The 26,313-nt window shown below is 37.0% G+C and overlaps 1 protein-coding gene across 2 annotated transcripts in view; it reads right to left on the minus strand.

Annotated features, from left to right (window-relative positions):
• TAB2 (TGF-beta activated kinase 1 (MAP3K7) binding protein 2) overlaps positions 1-26,313 on the minus strand; it is a 61,317-nt gene that overhangs the window by 24,683 nt on the left and 10,321 nt on the right. The gene's annotated exons all lie outside the window — the stretch shown is intronic.

A 26,313-nucleotide genomic window follows, 5' to 3' on the forward strand; every position in this document is an offset into this window, starting at 1 on the left:
CCTTTTTCAGCCTGATGTTTCTGATGTTTCACTCCAATAATTCAACTGAAGACTAACCTTAGTTCACTTTCCATTGAGAGATTCTTTACACTGGATTGCTTGAACAACAAAGTATAGCTGATATTAATATTGCTAGCATTTCTTTCAGCTTTCTTTAAACAATATAATTTCCTCTCCAGTCTACAAGACTGGCGATCACATTATAAATATATGAATCTCTATACACAGAAGACCCCGTCTAAGCAGGATCTCCATTCCTTTGACTGTAACAAGCATTGCAAGCTTATTGCCAGTTTGTACTTACTTCTGTGTTAACACTCCCCTTAAAATTAGAAGTATGTTTCTGTATCCCTATTGCTTAGAAAAAAAATAAAAATCATCAGACAGTAAATGTCATATTGTTCTCTTGCAACCTCCCTCTCCAACCTCTTACACTCCCATTTCACACCTATTCTTCCTTTTCTTCCCTACTTATAATGGAACATTCTTGTTAAACACAAGACTAGTAACTTTCACTGTATGTGTGCCTAGCAAATGGAAGGGGGGAGAAATTAAAGAATTACCACTGCATGTAAGGCCAACTTTCCTTACAGAAATTGGTTCCAAGCTACAGGCAGGACAGCACACTTTTAACTCTGTCAATGACACCTTGCAGGCAGGAAAAAAGAAAAACCCAAGAAAAACAAAACTAAAATTGTCTGGTTCTCTGAGAAACTACAATACAAAAAATTAGAAATTAAACAGCAAGGAACAATTAAATTCTTTCCTCCTCATTTAGCCCTAATAGACTTTTTCTGAAAGCCTACATGGAGCCAAATATCAGGCAGCCTGAACACAAACTTGTTTTCTTAAAATTAAAATTTAGAGTAATTTTGTAAGGGCAAAAATATAGAAACAAGAACATTCTACCCCAGAGTCCCATATTCTTTCTGCAAAAGAGATTAAGAAGTGACAGGACAAAATCTAAAAGCTTACACTAACATCACTAACACTTTAAATGCATGTTTAAAAAAAAAGTGTGAGAACTGCATGATGGAAACAGGTTTATTAAATATTCCTAGTATAATTTAATTGTTCTAATATATTATTCAGCTTTTCCATGGCCAATTTGAACCATTTCAACAGTTTTTCACCAGTATCTCTGCTTAAAGAATAGTATTATCAAATCCAGATGTTATACTTCACTCATTGCCATCCATCTCTTAAATAAATAAAGAATGAATAAATTTAGCCCATCACAGTTAGTTTCCCATCTCATCCTCAACTTACTAAACAGTGAAACTTCCTTGTAACTGTTTGCCACATTTGTACTCTACACTGTTCTGAATCCAAACAAGAACACAAAGGACATAAACCCGATTTCATTGCATGACCTTAAAATTGATAAAAAACCCCAGAATTGCAAATAAGCATCACTAAGAGTTTTCCCCAAGCACATTACTGAATTAGATCAAACCAAAAGACTTCTATCAAATAATTAATGATGAGCAAGGTCAGAGGAAAATGACAAACTCTGGAACAGTTCAAAGAAGTAGTCTGTTCTTATGGAAAATTTATTTTAAATGACCATACCAGGAAGCAATTTCTACCTGGAAGCAATTCCTACCTTGAAGCACAACTTTTTTTTCTTCCTCCAAATTCATTACAAAGAGTAATTTCCAGAAATAAATTTTATTTAACACATTTCATAATGTCTTTTAAACTCCTGGCCGGAATAACAATGTACTTTAACGGGTCCCACAGCAAAAGTGCACACATGAAACATTTAAAGAGCTTTAATCTGTCCGGTATTCCTTGGAAACTATGAGCAGTTACACAATTTCTTTTTCAAGGGAAATTAGTTGGGTTGGACGTTTTTATTGTTGAGCAAATAAAAAAAAAAAAAAAAAAGGGTTTGGTTTTGTTTGACTGTGAATTTTTAATTCTTGCTAGTTCAGTAAAGCTAATGCACACATTAAGGGATCCTACTAATGGATTTTACCTAAGTTTGGTTTGGATTTTCTTTCCCTTTTCCTTAAGAGAATTAATTAAAAACAAAGCCACCTTCCTTTACTGCAGGTCATTCTGTCAATTCTATCAAAGCATAGCTGACCTTTTCACAGCTCAGCAATACGCTGGCAAATCTCATACATAAGAAGCACATTAAAAATTAAGTTTCTCAGATCACAGTAAAAATTTCCTCAGGAATATGGTTTTGTTAGAGAAAAACCTATCACAACAGTTGAGCTTGCCTTAAGCCACCATTAGGAGTTGGCAGCTTGAAATTTGACCTGTATTCTTTGCACAGTATGTTACCAACAGAAATTCAGATCTGAAAGCTTTGACATTTGTAAAAAGGGTTTAATTCATTTTTACTGGAGGTGAACTAAAGATGAGGAAAGCAAAATACCTCTAAGATAGCTGAGAAGGTATTTTCAATTCTTCCTACACTTATTCACCAAGGCACACCCAACCATTTAAGAGCAACACTTCTCATGTGCTCTCCTGTCCACACAGTTCTCACAAGACCCCTAAAAGCTCTACAACACTACCCATTAAGTTATACTGGAAATATACGTGAAGATAACAAAATCAGAATTACATTACAAATTCTGAATTACATGTGTATCTTAAATAAAGTACTTGATGAAAATCAGAATTAAAGTCCAAAAATGTTATAAATCTATCCTTATGAACCATTTCTTCACCTTAGAAGCAATCGTATGTTTTGTATGTGTCTTGTAAAACCCGTTTCATGGCAATTGTAGGATGTCATATGGAAACAAAATACACAAAACTAAAATTGCATTGCATAATCTAGTCAGGGTATTTTTAAAAATTATATTAATGAACTCCACAGTAACTCTAAATTCTGCCTGCATTAGGATTCCAGTCCTAATATTCTTCATGTCAGTTTTACCTAGATAATCAAAACTCTCTACCTTTAAGGAGATTTATTCCCTTTTTTATTATGCAGATGTGTACATTTGCTTCCATTTGTCAGTTTCCCAATGAATGAAGAACCCATTGTTAATTAACAAGAAGGTCAAGTAGCAAGTATTAATCGTCACATCCCCACCTGTGATTGTATCAGGTTTCTTCCACAGATTGACAATATGAGAAAGCTGTCAAGTATTTTATTTTCCTTCTGCATACTTAATTTCTATGTTGCTGCAGTTTAAAGCTTTCATAAAAATTAATCCTCTATGAACTCTCTGGAGTCAAAAGCAGGTATAGCTATTTTGAAGAGTATGCACTATTTCCAGTGCAACTGTTCTAAGAGTTGAAGGAAAAGAAAAGAACTTATGACAATAAAAATGCCAATGAGAGAAAGAGGTAGGAAAAACTCTTTAAGAGGCAGCCCTCATTAAAAAATCTTGGAAAAGTAACTGAAAACAGTCACAGTCTACAAAGAAACATGATTAAACATTTTTTTCTTTAATTCACTTGACTATATCTCCTTTAAAATCTGCTTTTGATTCATGACTGACAAAAAGATACACAGGGGGGCTTCCTAAAATGAAGCAATGATTTTGAACAAGCAGTTGAAACCTAACTAGATGCTATAATCTCTCACAGATTCTCTGATCACAAAGTGCACTAATGTAAGAACATAAATATCCTACTGAGTCAAAAAAGGGTCATTTTAGCTCAGTGTTGTTTGCAAGAGTGGCAACAAAAAGCAATATTCAGGAAGAACATGTAAGCCTAAGCCTTTTTTGAGCACATTTCTCTCATTCTCTCTGTATGTGCACGTACAACTGTGTGACTGAGGAAACTTGAGAGCAGTATCCTGCCTATTCTCTCTACAGACCTGTTGATGATGTATTAATCAAATTCCTTTTCTTAACCTACTGAAATTATCTCCTTCTCCAATACATTGTGACAAAGAATCCCAGAAGTTTACTACTCTGCACATTCTGAAATAACAATTCAAAATCAACTAAAAGATCTTCCTTAGACTTTTTTCAAACCTCTTGTCCTACAGGTCCTGAGCGAGTGGTACACAGTTCGAAGCTGCAGGATTTTGTAACAGCTCTGCACTCAGCACCTGCATTAATTTTCAAGCTTCACTCATAAATCCTCCTACAATCTTCACCTCTCCAAACTGGTAAGTCTGTCATCTAAATGCCTCCTTGGAAGGCAAGAGCTGTTGCCATGATTAAAAATAAAATAACATCCTCTCAGTACCTTCTCCAACACCAACATATGCTCCCTGAAATACAGGGACTGTAGCCCTTGGTTCTCAGGGGGAGGGCTTACCAGGGCTCCACACAGGAATGACATCATTTCTCATGTCCTCAGTATCTTTCTGATGATGCTCAATATCTCTGCTGGCTTTTCCATCTGCTCCTGAACACTGTACCAAAAGTTTTACATAACTCCTCGCAAATCCAAGACTGCTCTTAGAAAAAATGAGTTATGAATGTAGTACCTATACTAGTTCAGATCAAAATCTTCCTTGAACAAACTGCCCCCAAAAAGCTGTAGATGTCAGGGAACTCGCCAGTAACCCACTGCCAACAGTAGCAATAAAATTTATATGAATGACAAGTTGAGTAGCTTCAGGAACCTCTACAATAGCTGACTCCAGGCCAAAGGGGACTACCCTGCAGCCTAAGGACACAGCAGCTCATCTCAAAACCCCTTGGTTCCAAACACCCTTTCAATAGTATGAAACCACATTCCAACTGACCTGGATCTGCAGAGCTTGCAGACTTCTGGCTCCACCACTGGAAAGCAGTCCAGCATGACTGGCTGCTTCAGAGCTGCCAATCTGAACTCTAGAATCATCAGTCCCATGATAGCTTCACTGAACCCAAGGAAGATTCAGCTTACACTTGCTAAGCTCATATTTAAAAATCTTCACATAAATGAAATAGACATCTCATGAAACTAGAATCATGACTCCTAGCAACCTACATATTTAGCAGCAGTTTCTGATAGTGATTTCCCAATTTAAAACTAAAACAAGACAGCACACACACCAGATACCAAACCTTTCAGTAAGAGAGGTACAATTACTACTGAAGAGCCATCATGGGACATCAATGTATAGAAGTGGGCCCATAGAAAGGACATGATGCTTTTTATTCTTTGAAGATCATATGATCAGGAATATCTCTGGCTTTCCCAATGTAAAGCTCTATTCAAAATCATACATTAACAATTTATTTTTTTGGACACAGAAATATGACTTAGAAACAACTTGAAATTGCATTTAACCAATCACAAAGAGACTCAAATCTACATTGAAATACATAAGTACAAAAGCACTGGTGGTTTTCATACTGAAATTCCACATACCTTAGCTTTCATTTTAAAGAGAACAGCAAGAAGTGTCATTGCTTCAATTCAGAGCCAAGTAAGAGTGCAGTTAACACTACACCCTTTCCGTGACTCAGAAGACTGAGAGAAACACTGCAAACCTAGCTGGTCTGAAACTGCAATAACTCTCTGATTTATTAATGAAAAAAAAAATCTTCAATTTCATTATTATATTACCAATTCAATGATGAGAGAATCCAAAAGGCTAAAGAAATGCAGTTACATGCATGATTTATAATGATTTTGTTCTAATTTATAGTGACCTTTATAGTGACCTACAGTTGTTGCATGTAAAATTATCCTGTTGTTTGTCACGTTTGCACAACACTGCAAACTCTGAGAGTGAACTTTGTGCCCTTTTAGTATGTTCCCAATGACAATATTACCATATTTCATTAAAATTCACATGAGAACATAAACATGTTGTGCCACGTTTTAGCAGCTTGCCAGGTAGTTCAACTTCTGATATGTATTTTGGGTTATTCAGTTCACAGCAGGAAGCACTGGAAAGCCTCTATACCCAGGCAAATAGCTGAACTTCAGCAGTTCAATACAGAAGCCAACAACAGCACTACAAATCTCAGAGCTTGCATTATGTAACCCAATCTTCCAGTGGTTTTGCTGATGACTAGATTGGTATTTGAAGGACTTACTTCAGTGTTTCACACTGATACTAAAGCAAGCACCTCTGAAAATGCTTAGAAGTTCCATTATCCTACAAGCATAAGCCAGAATCAGAGATCAAGGGATATGACAGCATTTTAGGGAAAACATTCCAGAATCAAATCTCAATGATTGCCCATAGCCACAGTCAAAAACTCCTGAAGATGAGGTAATAATTTTAAACTAGAAGAGCATATATTTAGATTGGATATAAGGAAGAAATTATTTGTGTTGAGAGTGGTGAGTCACTGTAACAGGTTGCCCAGGGAAGTTGTGGTTTCACCCCTCACTGGCAGTGAACAGGTTAGGTGGAGCTTTGAGCAACATAAACCTCTGAAAGGTATTCCTGATCTTTCAAGCCCCTTCAGACCTAAAACATTCTGTATCCATGGTGTCCAAACCAAGGACAATTAATTGGATTTTGATGCACTTAAGTAATGCCTTTAGAATTTTTTTCATACAATTATACGACGTTGTTGAAGTCAGGCTGTATAGCAAACTAAATGCACACAATTACATTAAGAAAAACATACAGAAATCCCAGCAGCAACAAGGCATGCCAATTGTTGTCTTATTCACATTATATGATGTGTCCTATTTTCTAGCATTTGCATTACATTTTTCCCTAGAGAAAAAAATTATGTATAATATTGGCCTAAGATGTTGTTGATAGCACACCTAGTATATAGAAAGTGAGAAACAAAAAAAGCTTGTCCCAAATAATCTCTAAATTATGGTCAATCTTTCTTATTGCTTTGACTGGAAACATTAATTTATGGGAAAAATTCCTAAGACATTTGCATCTCTCTTTCCTTCTTAGGCACACATAATGTACAGGCTGTTTCCTGATCTTACAAGGAAGATTTTCTAAGTATTTGGCTGATTTCATGGAACCATTCTCTATTCTTTACTTTTTAACTTAAATTTCTATATTCTTAGTTGCACAAGCCCCATCTATACAGGGACTCATTTCGTCACAACCTGGTCACTGCAGCACAGCCCAGCAAGAGCAGCGTCCACTGTCAGAAAGCAAAGATCTGCAAGTCACATGACAAGAAAACCTGGTTCTCAAATGTTTGTGTGACCATAAAAAGAAACAAAGCACACATTTCAAGTTCAGGTCTAGCTGCACACCTTTGACACTCTCTCCAGCTGTTAGAAATTTAAAACAAAACATACATGTTCCTATTTGGAAGATGTTTACATTTGGCAAGTATGGTCTTTTTATTATTTTTTCCCCGTTCCCTTTATGTCTCTTGAATGTGACTAAATGAGATAAGCAGGTGACTAAATTATTGTTTAGACAAGCAGATGGAATTCAAAAGGTCTCAATTCAAAGGGTACAGCCCCCCCGAGTGACCAATACAAGTGGCCAGAAATTGTCTAATGATTGACAGTTCAGTCCATCTTCTTACTGAGGGTAAAAGTGCAAGGTTAACTATAAGGACCTAAGGGAACATAAAGGATATAAGGCTAACTCTTGCCATAAGCAGGAGCTGGGGAAAAAAAATCCAGGTCTGGAAAAATGATTTGGAGGAAATTACCATCTCTGCACTAAGATTTAAATTAACCTTGTTTTCTTAGTAATTACCAGAATACAGCCAACCAGCCAAGAGATTTCTCCATCCTTCATTTATTCTATTGCTCTAAATGTTGTTACTACTGCAGCAAGGGCATCACTACTGGCAATGCTTTTGAATGCAGCTGCGGTACTGAGCAGAAACCTCCCCAGGCCATGGAGGGAAACATATTTTACTAAGTTTCTAACTCAGCCAATGAGATACAACAACATTTCACGTAGCAAGAGAGGCCTCTAGCTTGAGGAATTCTCATTACCAAATTTTAAAACTGAGCTTCTAACAGTAGGTATATTAGACTAACAACAATAATTTTTAGAAAAGTATTTTAAATTCTCATTTCCTGCTACAATAAGGCCACTATGAACAGTAACAGTCTTATGATTATTGCTGCTGGGCCTTTGCCCTTGTAGTCATGTTAGGTACTGTTCATCATATTCTACAAATGAAAAGCCAGACCAACACAGTAACTGAATAAAAGGCCTCAAAAAAGCATGACTGTACCAAAGGTAAATGAATAGCTGTGATATTCTGAATAACATGTAACTGTAATGCCAGTTCAGTCATATAATGACAGCCAAACTCCAGTAGTACTACCTTCTTTAAATATATCTTACTTTCCATTAATTATGTTTCATTTGTATCTAAAACCAGTGTGTACTGTTCATTAGTTGACATATCTACTACAGAGCAGCCTATATTAATGGTGACTTAACTGAGAAAATGTTTTAAATACACATAAAATCACATTACTTCTGTAGAAAAAAAATTATCATGCACTGGGAAGTTAAGAGTAAAAATATTAGTAACATCACAGCTAAGCCTGATGTGATTTCACACACACATTGCTCAAGTCCCACCTAACATCCTGCAGGAACTCTACAGTACTGCCAGGAAGAGAGCTGCACACTGAATTTAACACACTGGAACACAACCAAAGAGAATTTCTCTCTTCTTATCATACTCCAGTTCATTCATCATCTTTCTCTTGTCTTGCAGTAGGCAAAACACTACATTTCTGAATTGTATCATCTTTCAAACACTCTTACCAATGTAGTCTCCTTGCTGATCTCATTTTAAAACATAGCAGGAATTCTAACTTATTGAAATAACAATAATTTTTCCAGGTCACAGGGTCAAAGTCTCTGATTCCCCATACGCTAAGCAGGCACTTTAGGAAGAATATTAACATTTTGCAAAAATTTACAGCAAGGGCTCTGTCATCACTTGTATACAATGCACTTGTATACAAAAACCTCCATTCAGCTTGCTGAAGTCAGTACATTACATTCATACAGTATTTCACTGTGATTCACTGGCCAATTCGAGAATGCCTGGTTTATACAAAACATCACTCAAAAGAAAAGTGAAAAATTCCTAAGCAGTAAACTGGCTTTAGGGAGATTATCTACTTAGAGAAAAGCAAAGATACCAAGGATAGCTTGAGCAATAATATTTTGAGCAAGTCTGTAAGCTATTACAAGTTACAACCCGTATAATTTAAGAGCAAAACAACTCCATTGCCTTCCATCTTCAGTGCTGTTTCCCGGACACTACAGTTACCTGTACATCCAAATGTACCTTTGACACCACACACAAATGTAGTTGGAAGTTTGGTGGTGGAATTTGTAATCCCATTTCCATGAAAGCCATAGCACAAAGCATTCAATGGATCAGCAATCCATAGCTGTGTGCACAGCACTAGAAGTGGAAGAAACAAGTTGGTTTATTTCTCCCTAGCTGTCATGTACAACCATGAGACCACACAACTTCCTCCTAGGAGGCATGTGTTAAAATACACCATTTACAGAAAAACTGGAAGTAGCTTTGGACTGTTAAAGAAAGCATCAAACAACAGAAGAAAAAAAAAATCTATTTCATATACACCAGACATAAGTAAGTATTTGAATAGCTGCTAAGCAGCAGCAGGCTGTGCGCATCGCATCAGACTTTAATGTTTGACTGATATGTTAGAGACAGCTTTGCAAAATCATCTATCAAAAGTTCTTAACTATTTAGCCATATTTCATCCAAAGTGCAGTCTGAAGCCTTAATAACCAAGCACTACAGCAACTCACACAAATACAGATGCTGTCGTGTCACAAATAACTCACATGTGTGCTTTAGTCCTTTGGAGTAAAATAACAGACAACCAAATAACAGAGAAAGCTTTTAGATTTTTGGCAGGGACCTTTTCCCCTATGGATAGAACAGGCTGTCCCCACAAAACTGGTATTTACCAAACGTGGCTCGATGATCAAATTACACTTTCTCTGGTATTCACAAAGTAGTGAATGCATGTGTCACAAAAAAGCCACAAGAAATCCACAACGATGAAGAGTAACTTCAAGTATTCCCTTTACTTTCCAGATACTCCTTTCAGAAAGCACTCTCAATTCCTTGATCCATATGCAAAAAGCCCCTTATTTTTATATTCATATTTAAGTAACAAAATTTCACTCACATTAATTAAAATCACTTAAAAATATTCAAGTAACACAAATAATTAGTCCACGATGGTAATGATACTGATTTGAATGTCTCAAAAGCTGGACCTTTCTTATAATTAAGACTGCCAAACTAAGAGTATCATTTATGGCAAAATCTATATGCACGCAAAAAAGAAAACAATTATTTGCTAAAGAGAGAATTGTGCTCATTCAGATTAAGGACTCCACAGGTAACACTCACCTCACTTTTCTTCTTTGCTCTTTCTTAATTAAAAACCAAATAAATACTAATGCAAAACAGTTGTAGTCTTACCAAAACAAAATATTTAAGGCCCTCCATTAACTGCCCTAAGCAAATGATACTTCTAAATATTTAGACAGAATCTACTGGCTTGAATACAAATGAAAGCTGGCTATTCAGCCAACTAAAAGTTTTCTATCTTTCAACTCTTCAAAGTAATTCCAGAATTAAAACTCTAGCCTACTTTCTTTTGGAAAAAAGAGTAGAAAAAAACCCCTTTCAATATCTATGCCTGAAATCTCTATGAACCTTTTCAAATCAGGGGTAAAGTCCACTCACAGTTCCAGATGCAAACAGTGAAGCTCCAGAACTCAGATCATTAGATCTGTCTGGTGCCTCCTGTGGCACAAGGCTGGTGAAGAAGCCACCTTAGCCAGGAAAGCACAGAACTGGCTCCTTTAGCTTCCCTGAAGACCACAAGTCCTCAACCACTATTCTCACCCACTGTGAGGGTAAGATTTTCACACGAATCTTCCCATGAGAAGACTATGAGACCCAAGTTAACTGTGTGGCAGCAATAGTAAGCCTTGTATGCTCCTTTACTAATGAAGTGCTTACAGATTTAGGGTGAAACTACATGAGAAATCTGAACAGACCAAAATCTTCAGTATACCTTGCCTTTCTCTTGCCACTCTGCTCTTAGACCCTGCAATTCTGCCCTCTTTCTTACTCTGGCCATGATATTTGTCCACCTCCTCTCTGTGACAAATTGAAGAGATCAATCTAGTAGCATCTTTCTTTTTTGTTGGATTTCTCTTTGTGTTTTAGCAGCAATGAGCTGCTGTATATGCTCAAACCATCCTGGATACATTCAACTGTATCACATCCAGCAGACTGGAAGATCCCATCAAGCAGAAAGCCTGAAAATGCCTTATTCTCAAATCAAAGACTTTACTGCAAAACTGAAAGAAATAATGAACTAGACTGACACAAATTACACCTGCTTTCCAAGAACTGTAATTAAGAATCTGAATTACAGACCCTGTAAGTATGGCTAGACCAAAAGCTGAATTGGAGCAGTGAGTTATGGGCCATGTGCTGTTATTTCAACAGCCAGCATTGGATCAGTGCTATGACTGGATCATTTTTATATCCCATTCCTATTAAAATCCTATGGGACTACATTTTAAACCAATTCTACACCTAGAACAGGTGAGGAAGAGCAGTGACTGCCTAAAAAAAACCCAAAACAAAAGCATTTCTAACAAACATGTAAAAGCAGATTTTAGAAGCAATAATCTCAATTCATGGAGCCCCAAAAAAGCTGTAACTATATAATCTAAGGCTGCTCTGTCTCACAGCACTTCCAACAGCATCCCAGACAAAAGAGTATTGATCTAGAATGTTTTCTATCTTAGGCCTATGATTCTTGAATACTCTGTAATAAAAACCAACTCTACCATCATAGAATTGCTGATAAACTCAGGTTTGAAGGTACTGACAGAGGTCAACAGCTCCAAACACTATTGAAAGCAGGACTTGACTTCAGGTTTAAACCAGGTGCACGAGGCCTTGGACAGTCAACTTCTGAAAAATCCTAAGGATGGAGATTCCACTAGGTTTCTGGAAAATCTGCTCCACTGATGAATCACACTCACTAAGAGCAACTTATTTTTTATATCCAATTGGGATTTCCCTTGTTGCAATCTATTACTTGTCATTTTGTTTGTTACCTGAGAAACACATTCCTGCCCCATCTTGCCTGTAATTCTATACATCAGTTCATCTTTAGAACTCTCTTCCCCACATTAAGCATGCTGAGGTTCCTCAGCCTCTCCACTTATGTGGCTAACCATCTTATTTCCCTCAGCTGAAGCTGCTCCCAGTTGTCAGCATTTCTTGCAATGGCAGGCTCAAGGCTGTCAGATGCACCCTCACAAGTGCTGAAGAGAAAGAATAATCACATCCTACAGCATGCTGCCTACGCTATTGCTTATGTTCACTTCAAAAAGCCCTTTTCCTTATCCTTCAACAAGTTGACTTACTGAGAAGTACATATTGAGAAGCCCATTCACAGCTGCTGCTTAAAAGATGCTTTTTTAAAAACAAGGTTAATTAACTTGGTGCTTTTACAGTGATTTTGCACCAGCAGTTGAATTATAAATCAAGTAAAGCTAGGTATCTAAGCAAAAACAATAACTGGCATAGAAATACTTTTTCTCTACTTTTACATGTATAATACACATATCTCCCACATCTCACTCTTCCACAGAACACAGAGAAAACCATTCAGATTTGACACCTGCCTACAGAAGAACTGAAGTGGGGAAAAACACACAGAGAGAAATTAAAGTTATGGATTTGAATAAGCTAGGAAGAAGAGCAACAGGAAAAACTATAGACCTCAGTGCAATTTGTGACACTGAGTCCAAATTAAATTCAATCATCTGTGCCAAGTATTTGTCTGTTACTGTTGAGCTCTATGCAAATCCTTAATCAGTAGCTTCTGGGAGTCCCAACACTTTTTTTTTCCAGACCTTTAGATTCCTCTCCACTAACTAGATGCTTACATACCTTGGTGGAATTTGGTTCCATTTGAGTAAGACTTACTTCTTTTTAGCCCAGACACATGTCCTCTCTAGACATCACAGAGAACACATTTAAATATTTGAAACTGAAATTTTAAAATGCCAAACATCAAAGCCACTGCTAATGTTATTTGCACAGCAGGAAAGTTTTGATGCCAGTATAGAGAGAGGAAAAGCTTTTTCAATATCATATACTGAAGTTCAGAAAACATTGTGAAGCTCCAAATCCTCCCATGTCATCACAGCTGGCAGATCTTGTTCTGCCTTTCAGAAAAAATGCAGGATGGCCACCTATTGGCTACAAGAACAGTAAGCCTTGCAAATGGAAAAGCATATAAGTATCAAAAAGGGCTACTGTGAGTTGTTACTGGCACCAGTCATTATGAAACTAAGGAAAAAATAAAAATCCAAACCAAAACCAAATGTTTTCAGATGGACTTCTTCATTTTCCCCTCACTGCCCTGAAAAGCTGCTTCTCACCCACAAGGAATGGAAACTGCTACACTTTCCATAAAACAGAAGTTACCACCATGTTGCAAATAAATGGTTAGTTCTTTTAAATGAGGCGGTATAGTTAATTCCTTATGTGGAAATAAAAAAGCCGATTAAAAATATTTTAAATGCTCTGGCTTCCTCTTATCCTACAGATCTTCCAGAGGGTCTACTGATTAGTCTAAAGACTGTCATAAAATCCCTTTTGGTCATTACACAGGAAGTCCTCAGAACAAAAGCTTGAATGTCCTTCTACTTTACTCTAAAAGCTATGTTCAAGCTGTAAAAAATGTCAGTGATCTGTCACTGGAAATGTTGTATCCTCATTTTGACACTGTCAGGGTACTCTTTTGTATTTTTGTATCTTAAAAAAGCAGTTCCCTCAGTGACTGAACCACTGAGGTGGCCTTTCCCCCACTATTATTATGCAGTAGTTTTAATAGCACTGACCAAGACATCTTAACTCTTTCACGGAGAGGCACAGAGGACAGACACAGCAGTTAAGGTGTGACAGTAACCAATTCAATCACACCGGGACAAATTCTCAAGACATCACAGAAAGAATTTTGACCATACTGTGCTCTTTTACATCAAGGAGAGTTAGATAGGCTTAGAATGCATGACTGATTTTAGGCTTCCAAAGAAGGCACTGAATTTGTCATAATACAACACAGGTTATAATAAATAAATTAGTAAATCTAGGGCCATTTAACTTCACGATGTTAAAATATATTCTGAAATATTTTCACTTCTTTCATTGTTTCAACTATAGTAAAATCAATCCCTTTTTATCAGCAGTGAGTCCTAACAGGATTGATAGCTCAGTCAAAAGAACCCTAAATGCCACCAACACCACCAACCTGAGAGGCCTTGTATCTTTCAGAAACAAAACAAAACATATTCTGGAACAATAAAAGCTTCTGTCAACACTCCATTTCAGGCATATGAATTTAGAATGAGGAATTATGAAATGCTCCTATGCATGGGTTAATAGTAAAATTAGTATGTGTAATAGTAGAATAAAACACATCCTACCCACTATAATGTTTCATAGCAAAAACTCATCTAACAATTAATTACTTAAAACTCTACAATATATGTAACTTGCCTTCTAAGAAAAGTATTCCTTGTATCTCAATTTATAAGAGATACAAAAAAAAAAGCTCTTCCTGTAACTTAAAATTCCATAAAGAAAATTCCATTATGAACAACACTGGATGTTAGAAATGTATTTCTTATAGATTTAGCAAAGGAAACCACTATTAATTACAGTGAAATGCATTGCCCATACTCCTTTTTCCAACATCAGAGGAAATTCTGCATGAGTTGTCTTTACAGCTTCCCAACTATTGCATAATTTTCTCAAATATCAGTGACTGGAACAATTTCACTCCAGCACAGATCAGTAAGCTTACCCTTATATTAAAATTTCTCTTCAGTGCATAGGAAAGCTGTAAACAGTCAGCAAAAAAAACCCAAAAAACAACTGTCTACAAAGAACAGATTTGTGCTTCCTTTCCAAGCCACAAAACATAGAAGTTTAGGAGCTGCTTCCCTCCCCCCCACTTTAATGAAACCTTAAACTTTGCATAATTAGAAAAAGCTCTTTGCAGTTGTTGCCATAGGGACAGTGAACTCTTAAAGGAATACACAAAGCACAAATTTCTACTGTAACATTATCTTTGATTTCTCAATTGATTTGTAATTGCTCAACTTTAACATTACATGATAAATACACGATTACATACAAGGATATTCGTAAATGGAATTGGGTAGAAGGCATTACAAAGAATCATTACCTAATGAAATAAATGAAACTGTTTAACAGCCACACAAGAGCTCAGATATTTGCCAACTTAAGAGAGTAAAAACCATGAAATACTGCAGCATTTTTTTTTAATCCTAGAAATATACTGTTAGGCACACATGACTAAAGGAAGCCCACCTTAGCAGAACGATAACTGTATACAAAGAAATGTAATATCAGCTCTTTTATTCTACACTGTATACTATGCATACCAATATGCAGAAATACAAAATTTAAAAGTAAAGCATCACAAAATTCTAACTAACTAGTCCGAGTAAGGAAAAATACTTGCCTTCCCCCCCACCCATTTATAGCATGAGACTGAGAACTGAAGCTGAATTTAAAATTATTTAAAAATCCAATCAGAAATGAAATTAAAAAATTGAATTGTCTATGTAGAGGACATTTGACATGCAACAGGAGAGCCAAAGTTTCAGGACAAAGAATTAAAGCATTTTTATGCTTTCTTTCCCAAGGGGACCCATAGCTACAAAGATTCAGCAAAGACCCACCGCTACATAAGAAGGAATTATTATTCTAAGCATATTATCTCCTGAAATCTTAAATCTGTTCTTCAGATCTTTAAGTTGATTATCACATCTACTAAAACACTGTGAATTTCATTTCTTCTAAGACTTTCTGCCGCTCTCATCTTCAAAAACAAAGGCTGAATGAACTGCAGAACACCAGTGGTGTTGAAGATGGAAGTGACTATCCCAGCATTACATATATTCCAAGCAGACAGCATAAAAAAGCAGAGGATGTTTTGATTTTACAGTTCTTCAATTTTCTAATGATCCATAGTAGTTCAAATCAGTTTATATAAACAATAACAAATTTTACACAGAACTGTCAAGACAGGTTCTATAGACATATTTTGACAACATAAATATATCAGAGCAAACCCCACAATTATAATTTTCTCCATTCCAGAGTCAAACCATGCTAATAAAAGCTGTACCTATGTGAAGAATATTTTGCCAGCATAGTACAACTGCACCTAGAATACACAGATTAAGGTATAGTTTCACAACACTTTTTCCACTACAGTACCAGCTTAAGCAGTCCTCATTCCTCAGCTGTGCTGGCACAACTGTTTGTGCAGCTGAGCAGTGAGGCCGGTCAGGGAATCAATCCAGGTTAAAAATAATATTTTTCTGATGGTAAATTCCACAATCTGCTTTGCTGCAAAGCCACCTGGCACATTAACTAGTTACACCAGCACAACTGAGGGGCAAGGCAGGAATAAGAAGCTAAGGTCAGGACAGCCCATGCCAGTGCTGACATGGAAAGAAATGCTCATGAAACTACACTCTTGGTCTTTAAATGTTTTGGCATTCCCTGATTAAGTGCATTATCCAACTACCACTGAATAAAAGGGAATACTTACTACTGCCTCATAAGCATGTTTTAAAAAAGAAATAAAAAGGAGGTTTCCACCTACTTTTGAAGAAATTCAATGCAAGGGTTACAAGAAATTCTCTTCGAAACTCATTTAAAACAGAAGTTTCAAACTGCCTCCCCCCATTCCCTCACCACGACAATTTCCTGTCTGTGGAAGAAGTGTATTTTATCATTTACTGTTTCTTTCACTTGTTCACACACAAAACTTGATCTTGGATCTCCATTCTTCAGAAAAAGGGGCAAAATGTAACTGCATTTGTCCTCTTAACAAATCCTAGGCAATGGAAAAGGAGGGGAAAATAAACTGTTAACTATAATTACTGTTAATAACTGTTAACTATAATTGGAACAACTGTTTACAGCTCCTTTGTATGGAAGAAAATCTCTGCTCTGATACAGTAACAAGAATTAAACAATACAACTCACCTCACAATATTGGCTTATCCTATTTCTGTAAGGGCTACATCCCAGCTCCTTGGTTAAGATTTTAAGCTTCCATAGCAATAGGACAAGACTTTCCTTCTGTTAGTGATTCAAGTTTATTCAAAAAGATGTCTACAAGGCCATGAAAAGGGATGAACCCTTGCAGGCTGTGCTCTATTGATATAAGCACTGTCTATCCTGGGCACAAGCTATTGGCATACAAATACTCAGGTTTACAACTACATGGATAAAGCTTCCTGACAGAAGCTGTTTTAGATCACGTTAGCATGGCATGGAGCCATACTCCACACACACAGGGGGCACATGTGTGTCTCAAACACAGTCAAAAGAAGCATCTCTGGCACACAACCTTCTACTTCCTGCTGGTTACAGCCCAATTTTTGAGAGTACTGCAGTTAATATTGAAAGAAAACAAGCTTTTACTTTTTCCTAAAAGGAAAAAACCACTAATCCTGGAAACATTCTATTATTTTGTTTTGTATCTGATTCACACATACATACTTCACACTTAGGCAAGTCTCTGAACACACATCAGAAAAGTCAATAAATAAAATGTATCATTCCAAACATTTAAATTTAAAATATATCAAACATCTATGTCCAACTTTTGTAGCTTCTTTCTATGAACTTGCTTCAAAGCATCCATGAGACATTTTTAACACTATTAACTTAGAGAATAAAGAATAAATGCATTTTTTTCACCCGTTAACTTCAAATGTTTACCATCAGATTTAATTCAAGATACAGTTCATAATTTTTGCTAAGAAATACTGTAATTGAAGAATAATCCTTATAATACTGATTTGGAAGAATTTTTATCACCAAGTACACACTGTACTCTATCCAGCCATGGTTGGGCAGGGTACTTCTTAGAAATAGGTCAACAAGCCTTGTTTAGTACTTTGATTCTTTATTTGCCTCCCAACAGATACTACAATATGGCAAACCAGTAACAAGATACATGAAAGCCTGCTGACTCTGGATTAATTAAAAAAAAAAACAAAACAAAACAAAAACAAACCTCAAGCAGGAATGACTCTAGTGTTAAACACTGACACAGGCTTAATTAAGTTTAAGACAGAATTCCCCTCTCACCTGAATATAACTTAGCACAGAATCAGTGAGGTTGGAAGGGACCACAGGGTCATCTGGTCCAACCTCCCTGCTCAGGCAGGATCATCCTAGAGCACACGGCACAGGATGGCATCCAGACGGTTTCTGAATGTCACCCGGAGGGAGAGTGCACAACCTCTCTGGGCAATTGGTTCCAGTGCTCAGTCACCCTCACTGTAAAGTTCTTCCTCATGTTCAGGTGGAACTTCCTCTACATCAGTTTCTGCCCTTTGCCTCTTGCTCTATTGCTTATCCCCTCCCAGGAGTTAAAGGTTGTGCACTTCCAGATCTATTTTTAAAAAAACTAGCCAGAAGCATGCACTTCTTCAGCAATTAAGAAACACAAAAGAATAATAAGCAGTGCATTTGTCAGACCTTGCCCAAATGACTCCAGAACGACTGATCATCCTGTGGTATAACTACAGTAGCCCGTATCATGAAGGCAACACTACACTGAAGTTTTGAGACAGCAGTCTGGCTTCTCATCTGGTCTGAACACACTTCTTCAGGGGTCAAGTTTCACTGCATTACTGTTACAGTATAAATTCTGATAAAATCATGGTCAAACTGTAGCCTGTGGGAGCCCACAAATAATACTTTATTTAGGTACTTCTTCTAGCACCTTACCTGGTCTTGTATTACTCTTGTATTACTCTGATAAAGAGTAATGAATTTTGATGTGATCCAATATATGACCCAACACACGTACTACCTGTTTACCTTGCACAACAAGTACACAGTTTATTAAAAATGCACATTTCCCCTTACATACGTCTCACTGTACCATTACAGTAACACAGACGGGCCTAACCCAATCTACCTTCTCAGAAGGTCCTACAATGAGTAGATGAGCAAACAACAGCAGCCTGCAGTCACTCAGAGGGGCTCCTTTCTAAACACCACTCCAGAGCTCTTTTGACAAGCGTCCTGCACCACATCTCGTTGTGCAAAGGTCTGAGAAAACAGTTTAGCAGTTATTATTATCTATTAAAAGCTAGCAAGCTACCTTCAGTGAAGTTTCTTCATCTATTTATCATTTACCAGCCATTTTTCCGTGCCCTCACACCTCCAAGTCAGCCCGGCCCAACAGGTTGCTGCTGCCACCTGCCGGAAGAGCTTAACTCTCCTTTCTCCATCACAAAAACTTCCCTGGATCTTCTGCTCTCACTGGACACTTGAAAAGGGAAAGTCCATTTGCTAGGTGATCAGAAAGTGATTATCTGGCAGCCTGAATTTGTCTGTAGCAAATGGAGCTGGTTAGAAGAGGTACCTGAGAAGCGCCAATCCAAGCCCATGTGTAGGGGAAGATACACTTCTTTTCTCAACAGGAGGGAATTCTTATACTGGCACTGTATTATTTCCAGTGACAGGAACAAGCAGAATGATTGCTGCACTCTCAAAGCCAACTAGCATGATGCTTGTTATAAATAAAGCCACCTACTATTACCATCAACAAAACTAAACATGTCAATGTTGCTTACAGAAACCATAAAAAAGTTGATTTCTCCAGTCCACCATTTTCACACACACATTTAAAGACACTTGGGCCTTTGAAAATAAAACTCTTAGCTGACTTTAGGCATCTTCTAGAATTCTTGGTCTTGTATCCCTTCGCAATGAAAATATAGTCTGAAGTACAGAATCAATACAAAGTAAAGATCACACATTTGATTTCAAGCTTTCAATGAATCTCCAGGGAGTTGAAACAAACTACTCCATTGTTAGCAACTCTGCTAATACCCATCAGTCTGGTAAAAGAGCAGAAAACCAATTCATCTGTCCACTAAATTCCTCAAATCTGAATTAAGTCTCCCGAAGTTGCAAGTGAAGTAAGGCGTGAAGCATGAACAAAGTAACTGAGTTGTAGAGGTATCTGGTAATTCATAAAGGTAACAACTTCCAGAGTGCCATGGCGATGCATTAGCTTAGACTGGTACTTCATCACTCAACTGTGAAAGCTCCTCAGAACACCAAACATTCCGTTGGGTAGTTGTACATTTTTAACTTTATAACAAACGTCATTTTAGATTAATTGTAGTCGTCAGCAGCATGAAGCTTACTGGAATTTCAGTTTTAAAAGTAAGAAGCAGTCATCAATATAGACGACCACATATAAATGGGCTCTGGTTTTCTGGAAGACTCCAGAAGAAAGTCAAAGAAGAAAGAAAGAAATTCTTATCAGTACAATTTATTTTCCTTTCTTTCACTTTGTTTCATTCGAAATAATCAGAAGTTATGCCAGCTATGTTCTTCAGTCTTGAAGGACAGAAGATTGTGGTTTAAGAATATTGAAATTCTAACTTCAGTACTGGGCAAGCACCATGCAGCTCATTGCAAAACCACCGGAGTTGGCAGAGGGTTTCTTCTCCTACTTACTCTTGTCATTTCTTCAGGCACATTCTACCAGGGAACAATAAAATATATTAAGAAACCAACACTTTAATTACCCTATATTCCTTTTTGTCTAATCTCTCATCTGTTAAAGAGCAATCTTCCCACAGTCAGCAAGACCAAACCAGGTAAAGATGTAGTGTGAAATAGGTCTGGCACTGTAGGCTGGAAGAAAATGCTAAAACAGGTATAGAAAGAACAAAGTGCAGATTCCCTTGTAAAACACTCAGGTAAATCAAGAAAGGAGGAGAAAGGTCCTGAGAAACAACCCACTAATGAGAAAAACATCTTGCATAGCAGATACCCAGTTTAAACAGCAGATCTTTGGAAAGGGACAGATGAGTCAATAATGCCTACCAGAAACAGGCTTTGACTACCCTCTGTTGAATTCCTTTAAAATATATTGCTACAAATCCTACCAAGTATTGTATAAAACTACAACATTCTCAACACAAAAGTCCATATGCCTGCCTACAATGACTTGCTGATCCAGTTTTTAGCAATTTCATCTGCTCTTGAAAGGTAAGTTTTACTGCCTGCTCTGAGAAAACTTTCATCTACCTAAAAACTTAAGACCCCAGCATAGTAAGACTCAAAGCTCAGGTTCTCCTCCCTCTAATTTCAATAATTTTCAACATCTTAAATTTCATTCTTTAAGTCCAAGTTGCCAAGAGAAAACTGCTACCTACATGAAGCTGTACAATGCATTTTGCATGATGGGGATAATAAAAACAAGTCCCTTTTTCCGTCAAGGAAAAAAGTAATCACACATGATCCTAACCAAGAAAAGAGGAGTAAAAAATTCAGACCAGATTATCAGAGAACACTTCCCCATGCACACAGACTCATGTTGCTCACTCGCTATTTGCTCAAATAAAAGCAAATGCCTGCTTTTTATGTATGACATTAAAGGTAAAAACCAAATACCTGAAAGCTACAATCATGGTCCCTTAACAAAGCAAAGATACTTTCAACATCACTCTCCCTAACAGCTGAAAATGAAAGAAAAAAAATCAACTTCTCCCTTATGAACATCTGTGCAAATCAGGCTTCTTAAAAAAAAAAAAAGTTAAAATATTGGTGGCAAGAAACTACCAATTCCTTTAACTCATTTAAAAAGTGAAGAAATTCAATTAAGAGATTCAAAGAATTATTTAAGCCTAACTGAAAACCAGTTTGTTCAGAATATCCAGGCAGAAAATTAGGTTCTCAAGCTTTTCAAAGAAAACCAAGAAAATAGTCTCTTATTTGTCTTAATATGATTCACACAGACCATATTTCTTTTGCTCAAGAGAATCTTCAACTAAAATGCTTCAGATTACAGATAAAAACCATTTCAAAACACTCACAGCTATACTTCAATCCAGAAAACAAAGTCAGTATACTAAAATGCATTTGTGTCACGGTGTAAATTTTTATCAAACTGAAAGGCAGAAGTGAAAGAAAATCAATCAATTTTTGCAATCAAAAATTTTGATTGCATAGAAAATGATTGGCTAATGCAATCAGTCATATGCTTCTCTCATTTTAATGAAATATAAAGCAGATTTGTTCCAACAGAGGCAAATAGTTTTGGTTATTTTAAGGATTTGGGGACATCTCCACCCAAGAGTTTATTCAAACAGGTCATCTTTTGAGAACAGCAAGCTCAAAAATACAGTAATAACCAAACATACAAATTAAAGATATGCTTGATTGAATAGAACAGATCTTCAGTTTTGCGCATTGCTGTACATCATTTCACCCAATTATTAAAGAAAATTCCTTGAATTTTTCTTGCCAGGCTTCTAATCCAAAATAAACTCTCCTTTTTTCATTTTGGCATGCTTTAAAGTTTTTGCAATTACATGTGGAACTGGGACAGTAGGACAAGCCTCAAGGAACTATCAAATGCAATTCTTTCACTCTCCTCTGGCATGACCACCAATACCTTGTCCTGCACACTCCAAAATGGTGAAATCTCTTATGGTTAACTCCCATACCATAGAGGGGGCAGGTGGAAAGACGCTAATGAGCAAAGAAAAATATCCACCCACTCTTTGGAAGTACACCAATCATTTTGAAAACACTTGCACTTTTCATAATATAATGACAGTACCTATGACTAACAAAGAGTCAAAACAGTAAAATGTGTGCCCACTATCAGACACTTTGGTACTGCTTAGAAAGCCCCGTGGTCCTAATTCCCACAGAAACAGATGCAAGCAGAATGAAAGGTCTGAAGCAGCTGGGCCAAGGAATATGTAGTTAGATGACCAAGCAGCCAAGTACCATGAGCTCCAACTTCCCTCCTGTTCCCTAAAGATAAACCAAGTAACTAAAGGACAACTTCTACTTCCTTCTCAATTTATATTTGTGACTCACCTTGAGAACCATCTCCATTTATTTCATAAACTTTGAGATTTTATTTAATTTCCTAGCAACCCTCATAGTACTCTCTCCCGATCAAGGAGCACAGAGGATTGTGTCTCACACACGCTTTTACTTCTGGGCTGGTTGAATACTTTCCTTTACTTCTGGGCTGGCTCAATATTTTCTTTTCATTCTTCCACCCATTACAAAACTCAAACAATTTCTTTAATTGACGGGAGAGGTGCCACTGGTAAATCCAGTATTTGCGTAAATACCTACCCAGACTGTCAACAAAATAAATTCCTTTTTCATCTAAAGCAAGGATTTCACTTGTTTACCAACATATCCTTTACTTATAATATTTTAATGACAGTAAGACTGGGTATTTCAGCCAGTCCTTAAAATGCTGTTCCAAAACAATTCAATATTGCCACTGTCGTACCTCCTGTTCTCAGGCATGCATTCCCCCTCTCCCTCCCCTCCTGTGAGCGCCCAATTCTGGCACTCATCTGATTCTCCAGCAAGCCAGTTCATGGAGCAAAATCAGAACAAGGAATAATGTCATGTTAATTTTCTGCTAATTTGGCTTTGAGTCAGATGAATGTGTTCAGGGTGAACACAGGGAAAGAAGCAGAGCAAACTTACACTGATCTACAAATCACACTCTTAACATTTCCTAAGGACAGTCTTGGAGACGGGAGAAAAATCAAGGTTCTCTCCAACACTAAATCAGACTTTTCTGATTTTACATTGCCTTAGCCCTAGAATAAATATTGAAAAAGTTAAAAACCTAGCCCAATCACACAAAGCCGCTTCTGGCAGCTGTTACAAACAAGCAACAATGTAGACCTGTAGGGTAAGAGGAAGGAGGAAACATACAAGTTCTAGAGAAGCAATACAAAGGGTAAATAACAGCAAACCACTTCCTTCAATTGATAACAGCTATAATTGGAAACAACTCTGTCAAAACACAGCACCTGAACTTACAGGCAGCAGAGAAGTTTCAGAAAGATTGGTAGGACAACACCAAAAGAGAACCTTCCACCAAGAGTTAGTGAGGAAAAGACCTTAGCTATTTAACACAGTATGATAAGCAAAAAAACTGGCCACAGAACTCCCCTTTTCTGACAATCCTCTCCTCTAGAAGGTCAATTGAGATCCTTAGATATAAAGGGTGTCCATATTAGGAAGAGACTCACAGCTGGGCTGCCATAGTTTTAGGCTAACAAAGCTTTACTTTGTATCCGCAGTTATCTTCACCTGTGAAACTACACTGGCAGAAATCCCTGGGGTAATAGTGGAGGACTTTTGACAGCTGCCAGAAAAAAGGGGGAAAAGAAAGGGTGAAGTGTGGTAATGGAAAACTAGTTGTTGTTTTCTCTTTCTTCTCTATTAGTTCCCAAACCAACACATATAAGGACAAACCCAAGAGCACCACTGCAATATTTGCGAGGAAGCCTCTAGTTTCCACTTATTTTCTGCCAAATTTGTTGTAGTAGAAAATAAACAAAAATCCAGCCAATAACCTCCACCAACACTAAGATGAGGCAACAGACACTGATAGGCATGAGTCAAATAGAAATACTCATGGTGGTGCCCATACAACTTGGTTTTCTTGTTACTTTTCTTCCAAGGCCCTACCTGATGCACAAGTAGAGAAAGTAACAGACAGATATCTAAGCAGCTATTCCTCTAGCTCCCAGTTAGCTTCCCATACTTATCTTCTTCTAGAATAAGATACAGGTTTCCCATCAAGAAACTGATAATATATAATTTTTAAAATTGCTATTTTTGTAGGTTACCCATGTTTCACTATGAACTGTCTTCAAGGAAGGTAAGAGTGCCAGTCGTTCTCCATCCTTTTGTTAAGGAAAGGAAAATGTAATCACTGCACTTGCTGTTATGTAATGGACTAATACCACTGATCTTTTTTTCTGCATTTTACTCCACACAAGACTGGGGGAAGGGGATTACCAAGGAAAGGGGAGAGGAAAGCCAGGAAGAGCTGAAATGTCTCCAGCATTCACAGCTTCTCAGTACCTATTGTTTCCTGCTGTTACAACCTTTAAAGGACAACTACTACTCCTTTTACAAAGTAACCTATCATCTACGTTTTTCCTACCTTAAACTAAAATTCCTTACAAGAACCCTGACAACAGATACATACTAACAAGACAACTAGCTAAGCAAAAGAAAAAATTATTAACTAAGTAACCTGCTCTGAAAAAGGTGGACAAGGGAAAAGAAACGGGAAAGCTGAGAAAGAATAGAAAAGATGCCTCATGGCACCAGGCGAGTGCTCTTAGCCTTCTAAGGTCTTCCACTTTTTCACATCACTTGGGAAGAAAAGGAATCCAACAGCAGCAGTAAGTTTTACACAAGACTAAAATTCACATAAAAAATCCAGAGGACTTGCAACTAAGATTTTGTCCTTGTGTGATCCCTATTCCAAGCCCTCTCTGTAAACTGTGGACAGACAAGCAGAAGAGAAGTGTAGAAATAAACAATTTCTACTCAGATTTTGACTTCTCATTTTGTTTTCTGGGTATTGCCTGGATATATTTTCTGGATATTGATATCAGCTGATAGCCTTTTATTAAGGAAAAAAAAGAGAGGAAAATCTAAAAAGTACATACAATTAAGAAGAACTGTTATACCTCAATGTTTCTCTTCTAATCAGAAATATAGCCAGAGATTGTGTATTTTTAGGAATCTAAAGAAAGCGGAGAACCCATTTTATGAAAATAAATATTGAACAATAGCATGGTGAAAAAGTACCTCTGCTAGTCCGGATATCTCTTCACAGCTTTGACATACTAATACATTTCTTGCATTTGCAATAAAGATAAGAGGCCTGTTAATAGAAGTAGACCGACTTTTGAAAGATAAAATGAACAGTGTCACACAGATAAAGCAGCAAAGGATTTGTAACTATTTAGCTTTGTATTTCACAAGAATTCAATTTTTACTCATCCCAATTTTCTAATGTTTGTCCTGCGAAAATACTAAGCTATAGGTTACAGGCAGCATTCTTTAAAGGCAGGCATAATTAAAAAATGCAAATAGGTACTTTTCAGAGGAACTGGCAAGAACCAAGGTATTAAAAAAAACCTTCATGCTTTAATTTTGTGGTATCACCACCATTTCCCCCATAAATAAATAGCAAAGTACTATTCCTTCCACTTACATTCTAACAATAGGTTCAGAAAGGATGATAAAGTAGTGACAACAAATTTTTAAGTTCATAAGGCAAACAAAGCTGCACCGCTAGGCTTCTCCTAAAACAATTTAAAATCCCAGTCAATCCATACATACCAGAAAACAAAGCTACAACAGCCAGAGAAGGTGGCAATAGTAAAAGAAAATGAGAAAGGGCTTTTGAAAGCAGTGAATTTTGACAGTCTGCATAGTCACTGCAGGCATTCTGCAGCATTCATTGACATGACAGTGTAAGGTGATGACTTGCCCTTATCACAAACAGGCA

This window comes from Molothrus ater, chromosome 3 (assembly GCF_012460135.2).
Source record: "Molothrus ater isolate BHLD 08-10-18 breed brown headed cowbird chromosome 3, BPBGC_Mater_1.1, whole genome shotgun sequence".
Lineage (NCBI taxonomy): Eukaryota > Metazoa > Chordata > Aves > Passeriformes > Icteridae > Molothrus > Molothrus ater.